We start from the raw sequence: 22,123 nt of genomic DNA, 5'->3' as shown, positions 1-22,123 counted from the left end.
ACAAGATATAGTACTGTTACAGATAATAATGGTAAGTTGACCATAATGTCCTCTGCTTGAATTTATATATAAAAATATTTTATGTCATATTGATTTAAAATAATGATTTACAACCTAATTATTAGTTCATTAGTATTTTTAAAACAGAATTACCCAGATAATCTCTTCTAGTTGTATGTGTGTATACATGTTTTAAGTGTCTCCAGTCGTAGTAATCCTGATGAATGTTAATCCTCAAAAAAAAAAAAAAGAATTAGAGACATTTACTTCTGTTTTAAATTGATTATAAAATAATTGAAATTTTGATTATAAATAAAAATCTCTATATAATTTTGTTTATATTAAAATACAGTCTAGGAAGATTTGTAAAGTTTTATGAACCATTACTAAACTTGCTAATTTCTAAGGTCTGTAAGGCAGTTTTATATATTATATAATCTATTTCCCAAAATTCCCTAAATACTAATATATTAATATTTCTAAATTAGTGAAAATTTACATTGACTTAAAATGTGAGGTAGACATTTTGTTTATATATTGTTTAAAATTTAGTTCATTTAAAAAATTCTAATGTAATAAAACATTGAATAAAATAATACTTCTGCAAACTAATAAAAACAATGTTTTTCATATTCAACAAAACTGAATATTTTAAGGTGATTGTTATTTATCTTTTACCTTGTCAGTAAAACATATTTTAGCTAGTGTTAAGTTTTAGGAAATTGTGACACGTTTGATAATTTTTGCTAAGATGTCTTACTTCCATACAGTTTTGTTTTATATATATAATTTACAAGTTAGGTTTCTTGTTTTGTTCTTTGCTGCAAAGGAGAACAACACACATCGCGGGGAACTGTAGAGTGTCTGAGAGTGTTTAAAAGGCCCTATTACGGGATTTAGACTGGAGTTAACATAATTCATGGCAGTCTGAAAGAAGTCTTAATAGAGCTAAAAAATCATCCTCTGATACTCTTCTCTGATATTTTAGTCACATGAAATAAGTATCTTATTATCCTCTTTCATAAAAAGTTTCTTTAATTGAACCCTTGTATTACATCTTGGGCTTTACCTAGTACCACATGGTAATTTCCCTTTAGAAACAGAATTACAAGTGTTCTGTTCCTGCTTTGTATAATCTGACAGTAGTTTGTATGTTTGAGAATCTGCTGTCACTTTTTAAATAAATTTCAAAATATGATTTTTGACATCAGTCAATACTAGACATTCTTATATCTTGTCACTAGAAATCATTGTAGTTTCTGAAGAAAGTTCTGTTTGTGAAATACGTTTTCTTTTAACAGATTTTCTATATACTTTATGACAGTTTTAGGTTCTGCTGTGCCTTAGTGGGTATAGTTGTCTAAAGAGAAATGGTTAAGAGAATATTCCCTGTGCAAGGTGTATATTATTAAACATAAAGCTTAGAGTTAGGTTGGAGCTTCCCTGTTGGTAAAGAATCTGTCTGTAGTGCAGGAGACTTGTGTCCAATCCCTGGATTGGGAAGAGCCTCTGGAGGAGGGAATGGCTACCCATCCAGTATTTTTGCCTGGAAAATTCTAGGACCATGGAGCCTGGCAGGCTACTGTCCATGGACTTGCAAAGAGTCAGACATTTTACAGGGTTAGGTTGCTCATTTGAATTCTTTTGATATGCTGATGTTGCACTTTGGAGGTTAATTTAGGGAAAGAATGTCAGAATAATTAAGACGGCATTAGTAAAATAACTCCCTATTTTACATTCTGTATTGGTGATTACCCTGGTTTCAACTTTTCTAATTTTCAGCAAGATATCTATAAGTTTTTACTTTGAAGGTGTTTAGTTTACAATTTGCAAATGCTTGGAAAAAATTCTTTAAACATCCTTTTTGAACAGTTCAGTGATGTACTAATACTGTCACTGAGATTTAAGTTAGATATTAATATGAAAAACATTTTAATGAAATATTTTGAATTTAACTTGTAATTAGAGTATATAAAGATTATTAATGCTTATGGGGCAGGGAAAGTACGCTCTCCTACCTGTAATAAGTTTGTTAAATTAATACTTGAAATATAAGTAAATTTGATTTATCAAGAATGGAGGCAATAGTTTTTCTATAATAGTTGCTACTGAGCAATTTTTATTAAAAACCAAACAAGCAAAAACAGCTTACTAAAGTATTTAGACAGGATCAAATGAAATTTCAAGGAATGACTGATTATGGGAGAAATTTGTCATCTGGTAATAAAGAGGAAAAGCTGGCATAAAAGATTACTGCTATTCATAAATGCTCAGTGATAAGTGATTGAAATTCTACATTTTTCTTGATTTTATAGTGATTCTTTCTACTTTTGTGGAAATTAATCAGTTGCTGTGTAAATATCACTTAAATTGTGTGCAGCATTTGATAATGAAACAACCCATATGTTTTGTAATCCTTAGGCTAAATTACACTCTGATAACTGTAGTGTCACCATAGAAAACTGAAAATATTTTTGTTGATGATGATGGGCCTACATGCTAAGTACTTCATACTCAATTTTTTTGCTAAATGAGACCTAGGAAACTTTTGCCTAATATAGATTTATTTTCAAAGAATGGTACTGGTTGTAGCTTCAAGAATGAAACATTCAGAAGAAAGGGCATTTGAATTGGGTACCCTGAATGTGATGAGAGAACAGATATCCAAGTGTTTATTGACCCCTTTCTATGTGCCAGGTTTTACACTAGGTTTAGGAATAAATGATGCGCAACAGAGACCGCACATGACCCTAATGAGCCAGTATTTTTGAGAGGTAAAGTGATTAGTTTAACAAATTGTAAAACAGTTGCAACAAATGAAGAAAGAGGGGCCTTTGGTGACAAGACAGTATATGACAGAGGAATTAGACATGAAAAGCCTTCCGGAGGCAATATTTAAGCTGAAATCCTTGGGTAAGTAAAAGTTAACTAAGCAAAGAAGGAAGGGAAGACTATTACAGACAGAGGGGATAGCAGGTGAGTAGAAGGAAATGAAAACTCGTTTGGCTGAAGTTAGTAGTTGCTAGAGCTTTTGATTAGATATAATGGTGCTTTTAATACCATGGCCAAGGTCTGTAGTCCTACTCTTGATATATCCCCAACAGAAATGCATGTACATAATGCCACAAAAAAACAAGAATATATTAAAATGATTCATAATAGCAAAAAATTGGACATAGCATGTCCATCAACATAAAATAGGTACAATTATATAGTGGGATTTTATGCAATGAAAATAATTAGAGCCGTGTGCAAGAAAGTGACCACCAAAATGTTTTAATGCTTTACCCTTATTGAGGAGGGAGAAGAGTTGTGTTTGGAAAGAATCTTGATAATTAAGCTGTATGGTTTATGTGCTTTTCTATATGTGTGTTACAGGGCATCCTTAATTTTTGTAATTGTTTTAACATAGTTAAATTGCCAGTTCACATTTTACTCTCTTTCATGTATTATGCCATAACTATCTTCATGTTATACAAACTTCATAACCATACTTCAGAGGAATCTTCCCTGAATCTTGTAACACTCCAGCTATATGCCCCAGTTAAATCTTTATTACATCATTGCTTATTTCATTTGTAGTACTACTACTTGGTAAGTGTCTCGATTTCTTTTTTTAATTCTTCCACTATAATGTAAGCTCCACTGGGGCAGGGACATTTTCTGACATGTTTGTTAATGTATTCCCAGTACTTCTGTTGAATGAATACAGGAGCATGGTCATTGAATCCCAAATTCAAATTTGGATCCAGTGAATTTCAAAACCAGTAGCTTAATTATTAGTCTTTCATAGATTATTAAAGTTAGGCAAAGCTTTAGAGATCACCTGCTGAGTGTAATCATACCTCATTGTACAGATGAGGAAACTAAAGTCTAAGGAAGGGTTGTCAAACACTGTTGACCAACAGAATTGGAATAAGAGCTTGTCTTCAAACCATCAGTCTACTTGCTCTTTCCATGACAGTGTGGAACACCAGTGTTGCCACATAGAGGGCAACATAGATGATTGCCTTCTGCTGCAGTCCATCATATAGATAATTGAAACATCTTTTTCTTTCCTTTTTGATCTTTTTCCATTTCATTTTTAAAAATCTACCATTAGCTTTAGGCTTACAAGTGTTACACGTTAATATTAAATAGTGAAGGTTCAAAGGGCTGTTGTGAGGCTTAAGTGAGCTAGTTAATGTAAAGCATATAAAACTGTCCCATATTCAATAAAACCTATTAAACTGAATTTATTTATATTTAGATGAATGAAACTAGGGTTTCCAGAAATACACTCAATTATATATAGAAAGTATGGGATAAAAGTCACATGCCAAATTGGTATACATGAGATAATGCATCAGATAGAAATGTATTTGTTTGCAAGAAACAACCCTATGATCAGTACGGTCATACTGTATGATTGTACCCTATGATCTTTCAGTAAACAAAGAGTTTATTTTTCTCATATAAGCAATCCAAAGGTGTATAATCTAGGACTAACAGCAACTTAATGTCGCCAGGGACTCAGGTTCCTTCTGTCTTTGTACTCTGCTATTTTTTTGGTTGATGGCTTTCATCCATGTTGTCTCAAAATAGCTGTTTCACCTCTAGGTAGTACATCTAGATTCCAATCAGGAAGAAAGTGAAGGTTAAGAGGTCAAATGGAGCATGTCAGTCAAAGTTGCCTTTAAAAATCTCTGGAAGCCACATTCAGTGACTTACTCTCAATCTCAGCAGAGAACAGAAACACTTGGCCACCCCTTGCTGTAAGAGAGCCTGGGAAAGTATTTTAAGCTAGGCACATTTACTGCCCTAAACAAAGTAGTTACGTTCTGTTCGAAAGGAAGAATGGGTGCCAAGTAGGTAACCAGCAGTGTCTAACAAAAACGTTATAGGCCACTTTAAAAAATGACTCCACTTCTTATGCTAGAGTATGTAAAAAGATATATCAAGTATTTTTTTAAATAGGAGAAAAATCGACATGTGAAGTTGAGAAGATAAGATATTTGAGAAGATAAGACTTTCAGACATGACGTAAAACACAAAAGCTAAAAAAGGTTAAGAAACTTGACTACATAGCATTTAAAACAATTTTATAGGAAAAAGATAAACTACTACTTGGAGGAAATATTTGTAAGCCTTATGTGTACAGAGGGCTAATTTCCTTAATATAAAAATAACATTTGGCAATTAGTAACTTTCAGTGGGCAAAGGATATATATGGGCAATCATAGTATATAATGTATAATAGTAAAAGAATTTATAAATTGATAATTTGAAATGGACAAGGAATGTAAATGAGCAACTAGAGAGGGGAGAAATGATAAAGACCAACATATATATGTACAGGTGCACAAATTCATTCATGGTTAAATACAGTTTGAACAACATTGGCCTCCGTTTGCCAAAACTTGAGATGATTGATAATATCTGGTGTTAATTGGTTGGGATTATGAGGAGATCTGATGTTTAGCTGATAGACACCAGCATGGCTGTCTCAGTTAAAATACTGAAATTTGTACCAGTGGTAGATTATTTTACTATAACTTCAATAGCACTAAAATTAATAGATTAATTAGTTCTTTTTTGATAGCCATTGATAATGGACCTTTTGTTGTAATGACATCTGAGAAACATTTGCAACATCTGTTAACTTGAGCTGTGTTATGGTAAATAATGTTCCTGCCTTGTTCATTACCTGTGAATCATTCCATGTTCTAACAGTATCTGTTGCTTCTAAATAGTTTAATTTTTTTAATTTGGTTTTCCTGTTTAGTGTATTATGATTATTAGATGAAAAGTAAATACAGTGTTTTAATATTTTAAAATAGAAGAACTTATAACAAAATAGTAATGGGCACTCTAAAACTATTTGATGCTATCTTCCATTAATGTGGAACATAAGCATAACTTTTGACCCAGCAATTTCATATGTTCACCAACTTGTGGATTGAGCACTATGAAGTGGAACTTGCAGCAATGATGCAAGTGCTCTATTCTGTGCTATCCATACAGTAGCTGCTAGCATTGTAGCTACTGACCACTTGAAATGTGGTTAGTGCAACTGAGGAGCTGACTTAGAGAGCTACATTTGGCTAGTACCTACCATATTGGTCTGAGCAATGAGTGTCCACAGCTGTGCCATTACTAATATCCAAACTTGGAAACAACCCAGATAGGCAAATTATGGTGTTGTCACACAATAGAATACAATAATATTGAAAGATGTATAACCATGTGTAAGATTATGGATTATCTCAAAGAGCTAATGTTGAACAAAAGAAACCAGACACAAAAGAATACATACTTTGTGATTCTATTTATGTGAAGTACAAAAACAGGATGTTGGTTACTCTTAAGTGGGAAGGAAATAACTGAAAGAAGGTATGGGTATTGAGACTTTTGGGATGCTGGTATGTTCTGTGATCTCTTTCTTTATTTGGGTGCTATTCGTGTGTGTGTGTTCAGTTTATGAAAATTTACCAAACTCTACATATGTAACATTTATACCTTTCTGTGAAGTTATTGTGTTTGAGTTTACAGTTGTGAACTGGAGGGAGAAAAAACACCCAGAATGAGTGTTAGCAAAATGTTGATAAGCTTCTTAACATTCCTTTTAAGTTCTGTAAATGTTCATATTCTAAAACTGGAAGAACATGATAATGAACTATAGCTTGAAATGTTTCTTAAAAACGTCCTGAAACATCTTTTGATATTGCCTAAGAATATAAAATAAATGATTTTCATTTCTGAAATGAAAACATGATTTATTGCAAGTGACGTTCTAAAAATTTTATCTAAGAGTTTCAATTGCTCAAATAAAAGTACTTTTAAATACCTTCAAATTGTTAATACATCTACTACGTTGTTAAGTACAATCGAGGATTTTTAGGCTCAAAACATTATTAATAAAACATAATCAATGCAGACTTGTTGCAATTTAGATTTATGGTCTCACTATCTGACAAAAACAGAAGAGAAAAAATTTGGTCATTACTGCACAGCCTCACTTGTTACACGTGAAAGTGTCTTCATAATTTACTTAAGAGGCAAAACATCATAACTTAGATGCTGTGGACCTAAAGATATTATCTGGGAGAAGATACCAAAATGTATTACAGATGTTCAAGGAAAATAATTCCAATAAGAACTATATAGAAACTTTACTGGATTTTGAACAACCAGTACTATGGAAAGCTTGGGGAAAAAATCTGGAAATTTAGCCAAAGTTTTATATTTCCAGATTAATAATTTGGCCCAAAGACACAATTAAAATATCTCCAAATGATATTATAAATATGTAAATAAATGAATCACTTTTAAGTATTTCCCCAGTAAACTGTAATTTTGTGATAAATTTGTGATAGCAAATAAAGGTAAAATTTTTCTGAGTTAATACCTGAAGAGCTTAGAATTTGTGATAAATTGTGATAATGAGAATTGGAATTATATTCTGGTTTCAGTAGCAATCTAGTGCTAGAACTACAAAAGTAATTTGGGAATTTTATCAAGCCTTGTGTATTTTCTTCATTAGAGATTTTGATACCAGAACAAACATTTAGAATATGAAAATATTTTTAGAAAGTTATCCTTACTAGAAGTATTTAGTGAAGATATCAATTCTTTATTTAGGTTCTCCAGAGAGCAGTGTTTTATTAATTGAGGTTTATAAACTAATTTGACAGGAACTAAACGTAATTGAAACTAAAAACTTGAAAAAGAAGCAGAAATTATTTGAAATACCGAAATATATGTGATACTGATTGTTAATTGTTTTTTAGTATTCATTGATTTTTGGCTGCATCGAGTCTTAGTTGTGGCACTCGGAATCATTGTGGCAAGTGGGCTTCTCTCGAGTTGTGGCACTTAGCTCAGTAGTAGTGTGTGTGGACTTAGTTGCCCTGTAGCATCTTAGTTCCCTGACCAGGGATTGAACCCACATCTCCTGCATTAGAAGGCAGATTCTTAACCCTGGACCACCAGAGAAGTTCCCTTGATTGTTAATTATAACTCAGTAAAAAATTTAAAAATAATTAAAATACAGAAATATGCCATTTGAAATAACAAAATAGAAGGCCAGTGCAAGTGAAAGTATTACTGCCCAATTAATTGATAACATATTGATGTATTCCCTTCTGTGATGGTTAACTTTATATGTAAACTTGTCTGGGCCATGTGGAGCCCAGATATTAGGGTGTTTCTGTGAGAATATTGTTTGGATGAGATTAACATTTAAATACAGACTGAGTAAAATAGATTGCCTTGCCTAAGGTGGGTGGGGGGCTTCCCTGGTCGCCCAACGGTAAAGAATCCTCCTGCAATGCAGGAGACTCAGGGTCAATCCCTGAGTTGGGAAGGTCCCCTGGAGGAGGGCATGGCAACCCACTCAGTATTCTTGCCTGGAGAATCCCGTGGACAGAAGAGCCTGGTGGGCTACAGTCCATAGTGTCACAAAGAGATGGACACGACTGAAGCGACTTAACACAGCAAGGGGGTGGACTTAAGGGCCTGAGGAGGACAAAACGGCGGCCCCTCCTCTCCCTGGCCCAGTAAGAATTCCTCCTGCCCAGCTGCCTCTGGCTAGGACATCTCTTTTTTTCCTGACCTTCGATTCAGAACTCCTCGATTGAGCCTGCTAGCCTTTGGACTGGAGGTGCACCTTTGTCTCTCCTGGGTCTCCAACTTGCCTGCTTACCCTCCATATCTTGGGACTTGTCAGCCTTTATAAGCTTGTGAGCTAATTCCTTTTAATAAATCTACTTGCATACACACACACACACACACACACACACACACATATGTCTAAATGCATGTGTCAGTGAGCATTTAGGCCTCACATTTTAAAAGAAAAATATTTGTAGAGGAATTTTATTATCGCTACTGTTAAGTAGAATTTACAATACAACTTAGCCCTTTCTCAGAGGTCATTAGGATGTATTCATTTTTTTGTTGTTACAGTAAGTATCCCTAGACTTCTGGGTTTCTTAGGACCATACGTATGCTTTTAAAAGTGTTTGTCCCTAAGAACTATTGTTTCTTGGTGTTCAGACTTCACATTGTACCTTCATGTGGCTGAAGGGACTAGAGAACACTCTGGCATCTTTTTTTATTAAGAGCAAAATATTATATACAAACACATATTTCCTATTCTGTTTCTCTGGAGAACCCTAATACACTTTATTGTTTGTTGTTGTTCCTCATACATAGTCTTAAAACATGGACGTTTTATGTGAGTAAATTTTGTATAATCTTGTTCTAAGCATACTTTAGTGCTCATTGAATTTCAGAAACCTGTGTAAGAGAAAATAGTTTTATAAAACTTAACCTTTTAAAGCATAAGGAATGAAAGTTTTTCTGTAGGTGAGTTTTCATATATATAAACAACTTGTTCCAGAATATGGTTACCTGGGACTTCCCTTGCAGTCCAGTGGTTAATACTCCATGCTTCTGATATAGAAGGCACAGTTTCGATCCCTGGTTGGGGAACAGAGATCTCATGTGCTGCACAGTGGGGGCGGGGAGAAAAAAGGAATATGGTTACCTGAAAACTAATTTCACTCACTTATGAGTAGTTTCAGGCTATTCCTCAAATCTGGCTGTGGTCTAACTGGCACTCGGTGGTATTTTTCTCCCTCTGATGATCTGACCCTCCAAGCTGTCAGTGCAGTCTGCTGTGAGGTTTGCTTTCTTGGAAGCTGAATCACACTGATGACTCAACGTGGTTCATCTAATGCTTCTGTTACTCACTTACTGGGGAACCTGAGTTTCCTTGTTTTACCATTGTTCTGGCCCATTAGTTTGAAAGTTATTTTTTTATTTTTTTACCTTGAGAAGAAGGGAAAAAGAGACTCCCTAGCTGTTTGCTTCCAATTATCTACTGACAACGAACTCTCTTCTTTGGATTTGGACCTGTTCCTAATAGTCTCTAGTCTTATTCTGTGTGGTAGTTTTCTGACATTAATGTGTAATATTTCAGTTACAAGAAACATCACATTTCTCTGTTTTTCTAAAGTAAGTTAAATCTAACCTGAGCTTCCTCAGGGCTAGCGAAAGAACTTCCAATGTGGGTGGGAAACTGGGTTCCCTAACCCCTTCATTGAATCCTAAAAGAACCCTTGGCCTTATCTCACGCCAAGGTTGGGTGTGCTTCATTGTTTCCACACCTTCTAATGGATGCTGTTGCTGGCTGGGGGTGGCACACCTTTCTCTAGTAGGCCCTGTTGCTCTGTGAGGGCCACCGAGATGCCCTCGCTGCCATTTCTGCTCTAATCATAGGCTGACACAACACAGAGACTTATGCTTTGCTCTCAAGGTCCCTGCAGTTACACCAGCCTTGACCATCCTGGTATGACCACCCAAGAGAGATTCATCTAAATGTCTTAAGAAAATCCCCCAAACTTAGTCCCCAGGATGCCTCCATTTTCTCTAATCAGACTGCTTCTTTTCCATCCCAGTACCAGTATTTCCCACATCCTTCTTCCATTCTTGAAAGTGAAAGTGAAGTCGCTCAGTGGTGTCCGACTCTTTGTGACCCCATGGACTGTAGCCGACCATGCTCCTCCCTCTGTGGGATTTTCCAGGCAAGAATATTGGAGTGGGTTGCCATTTCCTTCTCCAGGAGATCTTCCCAACCCAAATTAATTCCTTTGCAACAAAACCCTGGAAGAATTTTTTTCCCCGTGACAGCCACCGAAGGAGCCACAACAGAACCTCCCCACTTCCTGCACACACCCCAGTGGAGAAGAGTCCAAATTCTAGAACATAAAGGCCTGATTGGAATACCTCAACATAATAAAAGCCATATATGATAAATGCCAATAAACATCCTCAGTGGTGAAAAATTGAAAGCATTTCCCCTAAAGTCAGGAGCAAGACAATTGTACCAACTCTCAGCACTACTGTTCAACATAGTTTTGGAAGTTTTAGCTACAGCAATCAAAGAAGAAAAAAGGAATCAGATTGGAAAAGAAGAAGTAGATGACATGATCATCTGTTTGCAGATGACATGATCCTATACATAGAAAACCCTAAAGACACCACCATAAAATTATTAGAAATAATCAATGAATATAATAAAGTTGCAGGGTATAAAATTAATACACAACAATCCTTTCCTACACACTGACAATAAGAAAACAGAAATTAAGAAAACAATCCCATTAACCATTGCGATGAAAAGAATAAAATACTTAGGAATAAATCGACATAAAGAAACAAAAGAACTATATATAGAAAATTTTTAAACACTGATGAAAGAAATTAAAGAGGACACAAATAGATGGAGAAATATACCATGTTCATGGTTTGGAAGAATTGGAAGAATCAATATTGTGAAAACGAGTATACTACCCAAAGCAATCTTTAGATTCAGTGCAATCCCTATCAGGCTACCAACAGTATTTTTCACAGACCTAGAACAAATAATTTCACAATTTGTATGGAAATACAAAAAATCTCGAATAGCCAAAGCAATCTTGACCAAGAAGAATGGAACTGGAGAAATCAACCTGCCTGACTTCAGACTGCTACAAAGCTACAGTCATCAAGAAAGTATGGTACTGGTACAAAGACAGAAATATAGATCAACGTAATAAAATAGCCCAGAGATAAATCCATGCACCTATGGACACCTTATCTTTGACAAAGGAGGCAAAAATACAACGGAGAAAAGACCATCTCTTTAACAAGTGGGGCTGGGAAAGCTGGTCAAACACCTGGAAAAGAATGAAGCTAGAACACTTTCTAACACCATACACAAAAATAAACACAGAATGGGTTAAAATCTAAAGTTAAGGCCAGAAACTATAAAACTCCTAGAGGAAAACATAAGCAAAACACTCTTGACATAAATCACAGCAAGCTCCTCTATGACCCAACTCCCAGAGTAAAAGAAATAAAAGTAAAAATAAGCAAATGGGACCTAATTAAACATAAAAGCTTTTGCACAATGAAGGAAACTATAAGCAAGGTGAAAAGACAGCCTTCAGAATGGGATAAAATGACAGCAAATGAAGCAACTGATAATTAATCTCAAAAATATACGAACAGCTCATGCATCTCAATACCAGAAAAATAAACGACCCAATCAAAAAATGGGCCAAAGAACTAAACAGACAGTTCTCCAAAGAAGACATACAGATGGCTCAGTTCAATTCAGTTCAATTCAGTCACTCGGTCGTGTCCGACTCTGCGACCCCATGAATCACAGCATGCCAGGCCTTCCTGTCCATCACCAACTCCTGGAGTTTACTCAAAGACATGAAAAGATGCTCAACATCACTCAATATCAGAGAAATGCAAATCAAAACCACAAGGAGGTACAATCTCATACTGGTCACAATGGTTACTATCAAAAAGTCTACAAACAAATGCTGGAGAGGATGTGGAGAAAAGGGAACCCTCTTACACTGTTGGTGGGAATGCAAACTAGTACAGCCACTATGGAGAACAGTGTGAAGGTTCCTTAAAAAACTGGAAATAGAACTGCCATATGACCCAGAAGTCCCACTGCTGGGCATACACACCAAGGAAACCAGAATTGAAAGAGACACGTGTACCACAATGTTCATCACAGCACTGATTACAATAGCTAGGACATGGAAGCAACCTAGACGTCCATCGGCAGATGAATGGATAAGAAAGCTGTGGTACATATACACAATAGAATATTACTCAGCTATAAGAAGGAATGCATTTGAGTCAGTTCTAATTAGATGAAATTGGAGTCTGTTATACAGAGTGCAGTAAGTCAGAAAGAAAAACACCAATACAGTATATTAATGCATATATATAGAATTTAGAAAGATGGTAACAATGACTCTATATGCGAGACAGCAAAAGAGACACAGATGTAAAGAGCAGACGTTTGGACTCTGTGGGAGAAGGCGAGGGTGGGGTGATTTGAGAGAATAGGATTGAAACATGTATATTATCATACGTGAAATAGATTGCCAGTACAGGTTCGATGCAAGAGACAGGGTGCTCAGGGCTGGTGCACTGGGATGACCCTGAGGGATGGGATGGGGAGGGAGGTGGGAGGTGGGTTCAGGATGGGGAACACATGTACACCCATGGCCGATTCATGTGAATGTATGGCAAAAACCACCACAATATTATAAAGTAATTAGCCTCCAATTAAAATAAAAAATTCTTTTTTTTTTAAAAAAAAAAGCTTGATTGGAAAAGGGGTAATACATTTCTATCATATGAAGAATTATGTTTGTATCATGGTGAGCCTACAGTCAGGACAATAAGACCAAGGTGTTTCATCTTTAAATATACTACAAAAAGTTTCAAACTTATAAAAAGTATGCAGATTAATAAAATCAGCACCTGTGTTAAATAAAGAACTTAAATAAAATTTACTAATAATTTATTTCATCCCCCCAACAAAAATGCCAACTCCTAAATTTGGTGATTTTTCATTTCCTTGTCTTTTCTTATAATTTAACTCTGTGTGTATGTGTGTGTATTCTTAAGCAATATATGTAGGATTTCTTTGTATGTTTAAAAATTTTATGTCAATGGAGTATTTATATATTCTTTGCATTCTCCATATGTGGGGATGCAGATAGCTGTCAATTTTATTCATTTCCACTGCTTTAGAGAATTCGTTCAACTGAATATACCATATAGTATTTATTTCCCATTCTCCAGTGGATGGGGCATTTAGGTTGTTGCCAAATATTTGCTATTACATAGGATGTGCTATGCACATTCTTTCTCTCAGTGCATTGTGCATATAACATTTTTCTAAAGGAAATTTTACATAGGAGTAGAATTAGGATGTCCCAGGGCACAGTGGGAAAGACTAGAGATCTCTTCAAGAAAATTAGAGATACTAAGGAAACATTTCATGCAAAGATGAGCATAATAAAGGACAGAAATGGTATGGACCTAACAGAAGCAGAAGATATTAAGAAGTGGCAAGAATACACAGAACTCTACAAAAAAGATCTTCATGACCCAGATAACCATGATGGTGTGATCACTCACCTAGAGCCAGACATCCTGGAATGCAAAATCAAGTGGGCCTTAGGAAGCATCACTACGAACAAAGCTAGTGGATGTGATGGAATTCCAGTTGAGCTATTTCAAATCCTGAAAGATGATGCTGTGAAAGTGCTGCAGTCAATATGCCAGCAAATGTGGAAAGCTCAGCAGTGGCCACAGGACTGGAAAAGGTCAGTTGTCATTCCAATCCCAAAGAAAGGCAATGCTAAAGAATGCTCAAACTACCGCACAGTTGCACTTATCTCACATGCTAGCAACGTAATGCTCAAAATTCTCCAAGCCAGGCTTCAACAGTACATGAACTGTGAACTTCCAGATGTTCAAGCTGGTTTTAGAAAAGGCAGAGGAACCAGAGATCAAATTGCCAACATCACCTGAATCATTGAAAAAGCAAGAGAATTCCAGAAAAATATCTACTTTTGCTTTATTGATTACACTGAAGCTTTTGACTGTGTGGATCACAACAAACTTTGGAAAATTCTCAAAGAGATGGGAATACCAGACCACCTGACCTGCCTCCTCAGAAATCTGTATGTAGGTCAAGAAGTGACAGAACTGGATATGAAACAACAGCGACTGGTTCCAAATCAGGAAAGGAGTACATCAAGGCTGTATATTGTCACTCTGCTTGCTTTTTTTTTTTTCACTCTGCTTATTTAACTTATGTGTAGAGTACATCATGCGAAATGCTGGGCTGGAGAAAGCACAAGCTAAAATCAAGATTGCCTGGAGAAATGTCAATAACCTCAGATATGCAGACGACACCACCTTTATGGCAGAAAGCGAAGAAGAACTAAAGAGCCTCTTGATGAAAGTGAAAGAAGAGAGTCAAAAAGTTGGCTTAAAACTCATCATTCAGAAAACTAAGATCATGGCATCTGGCCCCATCACTACACGCAAATAGATGGGGAAAGAATGGAAACAGTGAGAGACTTTATTTTTGGGGGGTCCAAAATCACTACAGATGGTGACTGCAGCCATGAAATTAAAAGATGCTTGCTCCTTGGAAGAAAAACTATGACCAACCTAGACAGCATATTCAAAAGCAGAGACATTGCTTTGCCAACAAAGGTCCATCTGATCAAACCTGTGGTTTTTCCAGTAGTCATGTCCGGATGTGAGAGTTGGCCTATATAGAAAGCTGAGTGCCGAAGAATTGATGCTTTTGAAGTGTAGTCTTGGATAAGACTCTTGAGTGTCCCTTGGACTGCAAGGAGATCCAACCAGTCCATCGTAAAGGAAATCAGTCCTGATGCTTAAGCTGAAACTCCAATACTTTGGCCACCTGATGTGAAGACCAACTCATTGGAAAAGACCCTGATTCTGGGAAAGATTGAAGGCTGGCGGAGAAGGGGACAACAGAGAATGAGATGGTTGGATTGTATCACCGACGCAATGGACATGAGCTTGAGTAGACTCCAGGAGTTGGTGATGGACAGGGAAGCCTGGCGTGCTGCAGTCCATGGGGTCGCAATGAGTTGGACACGACTGAACTACTGAATTTTGACTGACTGAGGGCACATGCGTCTTCTAGCTCAATATAAGCTTCCAAATTGTTCTCCAAAGTGAATACAGTACCATACTCTTAGCAAAACTTTCTCTTGCTTCCCATCTTCATTAATGTTTAACATTCTCAGAATTCTTAACCTTCCAACCTAATTGTACCTGATCATGGTTTGAATCCCTGATTATCATTGAAGTGGAGCATCTTTTCATATATTTGTTCACTATTCAGCTTTCTGTAAAAGACTCATGTGTTAATACCATATGTCATTATTATTCTCGATATTACTATTTTACAATATTGGGTTGTCTTTCTTGTATTAATTTGTACAAGTTCTTTATGTATTCAAGAAACTTAATTCCTTGTCATTTATTTGCATTTGCAAATACAGTCTTTCAGTCTTCAGCTTGTCTTTTTACTTTGGGGATGTTTTAGATGTACAGTTTCTAAACTTTAACATGATCAAATGTCATTTCCTTGCATATATGCTTTAATTTTGTTTAAAGAAAAAAACAACAACAAACAACTCTTCTGTCCTAAAGTCAGAAGGATATTCTCCCTAGCCTCAGCATACCTGTGTGTAAAATTTCTGCTTTTCATATTGAGGACTTTAATTCTCCTGGTACTTATTTTTGCTTATGGTGTGAAGTAGGAACAAATATTATTTTTTTCTATATAGATAACTAATTATCCAAGCAGTATTTAGTAAATAATTCAACATATCCCCACTAACCTGCAATGTGTCAGGTTTCAAGGTATGTATATACAGAGCTCATTTGTGGTGTGCCCTACTACAGTATCCTTAGGGTTTGTCTTGTATTTTTTTTTTTTTTTTTTTTTGTCTTGTATTTTTTATTCATCCTTGATTTTTGAGTTTGTCTGAGTTCATCTGAGAGTTGCATTCATGGCACTTTGGTTGCTTTGTGGAATCACTGGCACTTACTTTGTTGGAATATCTTTGTAAAAACTTCCCTATCCCTTTGTATTTCCTTTAAGAATCACTGGCCTTCGTATCACATGAATTTTTAAAATTTTCATGATACCACTCCCAAAATTAGACATAAGGTATATGTCAAATTTATATTCAACCTTCTTTTTGCTTTTATAAAATCTTCCAAGGATAAATTCATACTGGTATCTTCACAGTCTTAAATTTGGCTTTTTAAGTCATTCTTAGAATTTTTGCTTCCTTCAGAGCAACATAATCTTGAGCAAAGCAGGTATTCTCTGGATAGGTTTTTAAAACTTTCCGATATCCCACCATGAGGTATTTCTTGATTACATTTAAAATAATAAATTTCCTTTGACCATATAAGAGGAAAAACCCCACAGACGTCTTCATCCTCTGTTTAAAAAACACACTAATTTCCTTGCTTTGCATGAGTACTTTAAAGTGTGAATAAGTAGCAGGAGGTGGAACCTCAGCTTAGCCTGAAAGGAAGTCTGATCACATCCACTGGATAGCTGGGCAGGCTCACCAGAAGCCTATTTCCATAAAGGTCTAAAAATTCTTGAAGGGGTAGACTCAGCTTTAGGAAAGAGAGAACCAGGCACAGGAAGTATGCAGTTGCACACCTTTAGTTTTCTGAGTGAAGAAGCAATTGTGTGTCAAGTCTGTTGCTCGGATTTGATTCCCAGATGAGCAGGACATCCTTTACTTTCCCCCAAGTAATAAATGGGATATGACATTAAAGTCAAAGAACTCAGTAAAAATTTTAGATCATGTTGGATAAACTTCCTTCTCAACCCTGGAAAAACTTTTGTCTTTGAATAGTTATGCTTAGAGGGTAAGCCTGCAACCAGACTGCCTAAGTTCCAATCTCAGCCTTCTAACTTGACTGGAAGATTCTTAGCAAGTTATTTAATGTTTTCTGTGCCTTAGTTTCTTTGGCTGTAAAATGAAAATAATAAAAGTTGTAGATGCTTCATAGGATTGTAACGTTGAGCAAATATTAATACAGACATTGGGAATTAATACAGACCTTGGGAATACTTCAGGTTTGATCCTAGACCACCACAATAAAGCGAATACTGCAATAAAGTGATCCACACAAACTTTTTTGTTTCCCAGTGCATATAAAAGTTATGTTTACCCTATAATGCAGCCTATTGTGTGCAATAGTATTATGTCTCAAAACAATATACATTCTTTAATTTAAAAATACTTTCTTGGAAGAAATGCTAACCATCATTTGAGTCTTCAGCAAGTTGTAATATTTTTACAATAGTAACATCAAAGATCACTGATCAAATATCACCATAACAAATATAATAATAATGAAAGTATTTGAAATGTTATGAGAATTACCAAAATGTGGCACAGAGACATGAAGTAAACAAGTGCTGTTGGAAAAATGGTGGTGATAGATTTGCTTGCTGCAGTGTTGCCACAAACTTTCAATTTGATGTCTTCATTGATTCAATTTTCAATTTGATGTATTATTTGCGAGGCACAATAATGTGAAGTGCAATAAGATGAGGTATTCCTGTATATGTATATGTATACATGTGTGTATATGCACACAGATATGTATGTATAAATGTCTATAAATACATCCAATTCCCATGAGGAATTATCACACAAATTCAAAGAAAAACAATCCACAACACCAGTGGCCTGTACTTGTCAAAAATGTCAATGTCATTCTCTGCAGAGAAAGACTGAGACTGTGCCATACTAAAGGATGACAAAGAAGCATAGCAATTGAATGCACATATTCATCTTGTATTTTCTTCTGATTTAAAGGACATTTTTAGGACAAATGGTGAGATCTGAATGTAAATTAGATAATGTCATAATAATGTCAATTTCCTTGGTTTTAGGAAAAACACTACACTGAGGTATTTAGAGGTAAAATGGCATAATTTAACATTCTGAAGTGGTTGAGGAAAAAAATATATACTATAGACACACACACATATAGAGAGGGGGAAGAGAGAATCAAATGTAGTAAAGTGGGAACAACCACTGAATCTTGGTGAAAGATATTCAGTAAGCTCTTTGTACTGTTCTTGTAATTTTTCTGTCTGAAATTAAGTCAAAATAAAACATTTTAGTTCAATAGATATGTTTATTGCTCTGATTGTGGTGATGGTTTTACGGTTGTACACATGTGCAGACTTAGCGAATCATATACTTTAAATACGTGCAGTTTTGTATATCAGTTATGCCTCAGTAAGGTGAAAAGCAATTTAAATAAATGTGAAGGGGCTTAGAATGATGCCTGGCAAATAAGGAGTATATGTGCATTTGCTGTTACTGTAAGGATAGATTAGAAGCTAAGGTTACATGAAGATACAACAAGGTGAGGGTAAAAAACATGGAGATAGTGACATTTTCCTTAGATTTATAAGTCCCAGGAATCTCAGGACCTGTGATAATTTACTTTAGTGTCTAATGTAGCCTGGACTTTTTTTCTCACTTGGAAAGAATCTAAAAGCATATGATCTTAAAGTGGAAAGTGAAAAATAGCTTATCGGAAAAGAAAGGAAAGATTTTGTAGGCAGACCATAAGCATGCCATCTGGTTAACTCAGGAGAAATCCTAAAAGCTTAGATTTCACAGTTGTACCAGCATGTATGGTTTAAGATAGACTCCCTAAGCTAAAAATAGCAAGTCATATTTGTTTTGCTATTCATAAGTTAGTTGAAAATGCCACTCAACTGCAGTGTTAAAGATTACACTTATCTAAGAATCAAAGTCCATTGTGGCTATATTTCTCAAGTCAAATGTAATGAAACAATATGTAAGACAAATTCATCACAAAAGAAATAAGGTTGACACAGTAGTAGTATCTCTAAAATTAAATTTTAGTTCTTTAAAAATGTGATCACACCCAATGGTTCTCAACCAGGTACAAAATCTGGAGACAGCTTTGGTTGTCATTATTGGAAGAAGGGGAGAGGGGAGGACATATTATTGACCTCTAATGGTAGAAACCAGGGATGCTGCTAAATATCTACAAAGCACAGGACAGAGACTCAACAACAAATTATGTGGTCCAACATGTCAATAGTGCCAAAGTTGAGAAATCCTGCACTAAATGAACACATTTTCTAAAATTTCGGATAAAATGATAATAAGAATAATGCTTCTGGTCTTGTCTTGATACAGTATACAGTATATTATCAGCTAGCCTTGTGCCTGGGAGGTAATATGTACTCAATATATATTTGTTTATGCAATCTATTCTAGGAGTCTTTTTATGGTTTTCCCATCAATTTTGTAGGCACAAAAACTGGACCAGAACTTTGTTACTATCTGCTTCATAAATATCCTACCCTTGTCTCATAATATAGCAAAGGAGAGATTTTTTTTTTTTTTTTTTTTTAGAGTTTGACAAATTTATTGGTATTTTAGTAAAGACATTCATCTTAGTTGTTTCTCTCTCCCATCTTGACCGTACGTTGATATTTGAGTCAAGAAAATGAAATGTAGGAGAGGGGTGTTATTTCAACAAAAACATCAAAATGAACAAAAATGGAAAGTTTGCCTACATTAAAGCAAGTTAAATTCATGTATCTTGATATAATTAAATCATGTAAGTAAGAACTAATAGTTCTATATACATTTCCATTGTTTTACTTGGGGCGTCTAAACTCAAATGCAAGTGAACAAAGTATTAGGAATATATACAGGCTGCTTCTCTGGAGTTATTACTTATTAAAAGAGCTCAGAGCAAGTAGTTACCACCAATCAGTCTGAAGCTGCAAGGAGAGATTTTTTATACAAGATTATAGATACACTAGATTGTAGGAAATTGGACAAAAGTCAGTATTCAGTAGAGATTGAATATGAAAGAGAACCAATTTGTGTAGCTTCTACATAAATTATGAAAGGATTTTAAGTGTCATAAAGACATTTATTAGGAAATGTCATCAAAAACAAAAAATTCAAATAATATTAAAAACATGGTTAAGAATTCAGCCTGTTAATGGTTCACGTTCTGTGCAAATCTCTTATGCTATTTAGTTAAAAAAATTACCCAGCTGAGAGGACTTATAATGAAACATCACAGCCCTCTCTACCTTTCCTTCACCACTCATCCCAGTATTACTTTTCTGGGGCAATTCGTTTTGTTTTGTTTTCCAGGCAGTCTTCTTTATAACTCAATAATATTCCTATGTCAATATTTCTCGCTGTATCAGTTGTAGACATATATACTCCTACCTTTGAAAGATAAGGACTTAACTTAAGCTACTCTTCCTTCTCTCCCTTTGTAGTAGTTATATTATCTTTAGTTATTCTACTGGAAGTCTTCATAATTTGAGATAAACTCCCATGTCTTGTTTATCAGCTTAAAAAAAAAAATAGCTTTTGTCTCCCCTGTATGTAAGGTGAAACCATTATCACACCCACCTTTCATTTTCTCTTCTTCTTCCACCCAGCCTCTGTCAGCTTCACTTTTGCTTTCTTTTAGTTTTATGACATTGAGGTTAACGACAACTACACTCTGTTCTGTAGCTATAAATAAATATGCAATGTTTTGTCTATAACTGATTCTAAACTTTGAACGGCAGTAAGCAACATTTGCTTTGTTATCACTGTGTAAATATTACTCAGTGCAGCAGGTGCTGTTTTAGGACATTTCCTCCTTCCTGAGTCCACTTTTTGACCTCTCTGCAACCTAAGAGAATGTCCCTTTCCTTGAATCCCATCAGCTGTTCAAGATCAAGCCACATTTTAATTTGCTTCATAACTAATCTGTGGCTTTCTTGTGAAGTTTTCCTGTCTTTCCTACAAATTCATATTGACTTTCTTTTTCCTTACTGAAAAGAGGAACTGTGTACCTTGTTTATACACCTACAGCATGAGAGGCATTCTGTTCTCAGCCTTGAATACATGTTCCTTGGGCCCGGTGACAGACTCAGCCCCTGCGGAGACACATATCTTCCAGCTCCGCTGCATCCTGGCCTTGTTCTTCACTGGACATTTAGTTGCCTGCTGTCTTGTATTCCAGGTCTTCATCGTTCATGATTTTTGCCTTTGATTTGCTGGCATACCTCGATACATCTTCACAAAGATTTCTTGTTTTCTAATTTAGGACATTTCCTTGGTTTTCCTTTCTGAAAAACATAAGTGATATGCACCCATTTGAATTTCTTCTGCTTTAGTTGTACATCCCTTGTGAGCTTACCTTCCAGTTTCTTTCATAGGTTCCTTACAAGAGAAGCATGAATATCCTTCTTTAAAAGGTAGGTGTATTATGAATTCTATAACTTGAAGCAATCATTGTTTCTCTGTTGGGTGAAATAATAATCTAAGTAATGTGGAAAAACCTAATATGTATTTTGCAGTGTAAAAGTTGCCAAATCAAGTGTGAGTCTGACTAATTTTGTCAAACTGTCTTGATTTTAACAATATTTTCCAATAACATAGGTTAACTCAAGTGTGTGGACACAATCATTGTTACTATTTAAAGAGAAGACCTAAGTTATAACCAAATATTTTATTTTTGAAATAATGTTCATGAGTCAACTTTTGTTTGGTCTTAAGAGTTCAAGCATATTTTAATGTTTTAAAAATACTGTTTCTTAAAATGTTAATTTTTTCTTATAAATACAGTTTAGCATAGGATTGATTCCAGACCTGGGACTAGGTAAAGATTGAGGCTTTTC

At 35.3% G+C, this 22,123-nt stretch overlaps 1 long non-coding RNA gene across 1 annotated transcript; it reads right to left on the bottom strand.

Annotated features, from left to right (window-relative positions):
• Positions 1-157: 157 nt before the first annotated feature.
• LOC133065026 (uncharacterized) lies at positions 158-21,694 on the bottom strand. Its single transcript, XR_009694812.1, has 3 exons — positions 20,865-21,694; positions 9,394-9,489; positions 158-233 (listed from the first exon to the last, which is right to left on the bottom strand). It is a non-coding gene; the product is annotated as an uncharacterized LOC133065026 (long non-coding RNA).
• Between the last annotated feature and the right edge of the window lie 429 nt (positions 21,695-22,123).

The sequence above is a fragment of the Dama dama genome, chromosome 11, assembly GCF_033118175.1.
Source record: "Dama dama isolate Ldn47 chromosome 11, ASM3311817v1, whole genome shotgun sequence".
In the NCBI taxonomy this organism is placed as follows: Eukaryota; Metazoa; Chordata; class Mammalia; order Artiodactyla; family Cervidae; genus Dama; species Dama dama.
Note: the sequence above shows the minus strand (reverse complement) of the source record. Positions and strands in the feature narration are given on the sequence as shown.